The following is a 2,182-nucleotide window of genomic DNA, read 5'->3' on the forward strand; positions in this document are numbered from 1 at the left end:
GCCTTGTATAAAGCATTTTTTATACAGGTAACATCAGCTTTCTCCACGGCACTAAGTTGCTGATATACACTCAGGGCGCCTCCAGCCAATCTCAAGGGAATCACGGTATGCACCCCCTTTATTTCACAGGGGTCGACACCAAAAGTGGATCCGTCGAATTCGGGTATCAGTTTTAAATCAAACTTTGCTCCAGCCATAGTTGTCCATGAAAAGAGACAAAACGAAATAGCCGAACTAGCTTATGACCTTGACCTTCACTGAGGTGCACGACTTATATGACCTTCACCGAGGTGCGCGACTTGACACGAAAAAAAAAAACAAATCCCAGTATACAGGAAAAATATTAATGGCATTACGACAGCCGAAATAGCTCAGTTGGGGAAGTGTTAGACTAAAGATCTAAAGGTCCCTGGTTCAATCCCGGGTTTCGGCATCCGGCGGTTGTCAGTTTTTAACATATTTATTGCCTTAACATGGCGTTGCAGTGTCCATTTAAATATATTTATACAGAAATAGCGAGAGTGTGGGTCACGTAATCAAAGAGAGGTATTGTTAAAAGGTAAGTCGAGGGGAAGGCGGTAAAAGAGAATAAAATAGATAGGGTGTTTTAAGTGAGACACCGAAAGAAAGTCGCAAATTTGATACTGAGAAAACAAATCGCGGTATAAAGGAACAGTAATAACGGCATTAAGACAGTTGAAATAGCTCAGATGGGAGAGCGTTAGACTGAAGATCTAAAGGTCCCTGGTTCAATCCCGGGTTTCGGCATGCGGCGGTTGTCAGTTTTTAACATATTTATTGCCTTAACATGACGTTGCAGTGTTCATTTTAATATATTTATACTGAAATAGCGAGAGTGTGGGTCACGTAATCAAAGAGAGGTATTATTAAGAGGTAAGTCGAGAGGAAGGCGGTAAAAGAGAATAAAATAGATAGAGTGTTTTAAGTGAGAAAATGAAAGAAAGTCGCAAATTTGATACTGAGAAAACAAATCCCGGTATAAAGAAAAAATAATAATGGCATAAAGAAAGCCAACATAGCTCAGTTGGGAGAGCGTTAGACTAAAGATCTAAAGGACCCTGGTTCAATCCCGGGTTTCGGCATCCGGCGGTTGTCAGTTTTTAACATATTTATTGCCTTAACATGACGTTGCAGTGTTCATTTTAATATATTTATACTGAAATAGCGAGAGTGTAGGTCACGTAATCAAAGAGAGGTATTATTAAGAGGTAAGTCGAGAGGAAGGCGGTAAAAGAGAATAAAATAGATAGAGTGTTTTAAGTGAGAAAATGAAAGAAAGTCGCAAATTTGATACTGAGAAAACAAATCCCGGTATAAAGGAAAAATAATAATGGCATAAAGAAAGCCAACATAGCTCAGTTGGGAGAGCGTTAGACTAAAGATCTAAAGGACCCTGGTTCAATCCCGGGTTTCGGCATCCGGCGGTTGTCAGTTTTTAACATATTTATTGCCTTAACATGGCGTTGCAGTGTTCATTTTAATATATTTATACTGAAATAGCGAGAGTGTGGGTCACGTAATCAAAGAGAGGTATTATTAAGAGGTAAGTCGAGAGGAAGGCGGTAAAAGAGAATAAAATAGATAGGGTGTTTTAAGTGAGAAAATGAAAGAAAGTCGCAAATTTGATACTGAGAAAACAAATCCCGGTATAAAGGAAAAATAATAATGGCATAAAGAAAGCCAACATAGCTCAGTTGGGAGAGCGTTAGACTAAAGATCTAAAGGACCCTGGTTCAATCCCGGGTTTCGGCATCCGGCGGTTGTCAGTTTTTAACATATTTATTGTCTTAACATGACGTTGCAGTGTTCATTTTAATATATTTATACTGAAACAGCGAGAGTGTAGGAGAGGTAATTAAAGAGAGGTATTGTTAAGAGGTAAGTCGAGGGGAAGGCGGTAAAAGAGAATAAAATAGATAGGGTGTTTTAAGTGAGACACTGAAAGAAAGTCGCAAATTTGATACTGAGAAAACAAATCGCGGTATAAAGGAACAGTAATAACGGCATTAAGACAGCCGAAATAGCTCAGATGGGAGAGCGTTAGACTGAAGATCTAAAGGTCCCTGGTTCAATCCCGGGTTTCGTCATCCGGCGGTTGTCAGTTTTTAACATATTTATTGCCTTAACATGGCGTTGCAGTGTTCATTTTAATATATTTATA

At 39.1% G+C, this 2,182-nt stretch overlaps 6 non-coding genes across 6 annotated transcripts; all 6 read left to right on the forward strand.

Annotated features, from left to right (window-relative positions):
* Positions 1-360: 360 nt before the first annotated feature.
* Positions 361-433, forward strand: Trnaf-aaa (transfer RNA phenylalanine (anticodon AAA)). Its single transcript has one exon. It is a non-coding gene; the product is annotated as a tRNA-Phe (tRNA).
* A 262-nt stretch (positions 434-695) lies between these two features.
* On the forward strand, positions 696-768 carry Trnaf-gaa (transfer RNA phenylalanine (anticodon GAA)). Its single transcript has one exon. It is a non-coding gene; the product is annotated as a tRNA-Phe (tRNA).
* A 262-nt stretch (positions 769-1,030) lies between these two features.
* Trnaf-aaa (transfer RNA phenylalanine (anticodon AAA)) lies at positions 1,031-1,103 on the forward strand. The gene has a single exon. It is a non-coding gene; the product is annotated as a tRNA-Phe (tRNA).
* Positions 1,104-1,365: 262 nt separating this feature from the next.
* On the forward strand, positions 1,366-1,438 carry Trnaf-aaa (transfer RNA phenylalanine (anticodon AAA)). The gene has a single exon. It is a non-coding gene; the product is annotated as a tRNA-Phe (tRNA).
* Positions 1,439-1,700: 262 nt separating this feature from the next.
* On the forward strand, positions 1,701-1,773 carry Trnaf-aaa (transfer RNA phenylalanine (anticodon AAA)). Its single transcript has one exon. It is a non-coding gene; the product is annotated as a tRNA-Phe (tRNA).
* A 262-nt stretch (positions 1,774-2,035) lies between these two features.
* On the forward strand, positions 2,036-2,108 carry Trnaf-gaa (transfer RNA phenylalanine (anticodon GAA)). The gene has a single exon. It is a non-coding gene; the product is annotated as a tRNA-Phe (tRNA).
* Positions 2,109-2,182: the final 74 nt, after the last annotated feature.

Source organism: Euprymna scolopes, chromosome 18 (genome assembly GCF_053919585.1).
Source record: "Euprymna scolopes isolate OS-2025 chromosome 18, ASM5391958v1, whole genome shotgun sequence".
Taxonomy (NCBI): Eukaryota; Metazoa; Mollusca; class Cephalopoda; order Sepiida; family Sepiolidae; genus Euprymna; species Euprymna scolopes.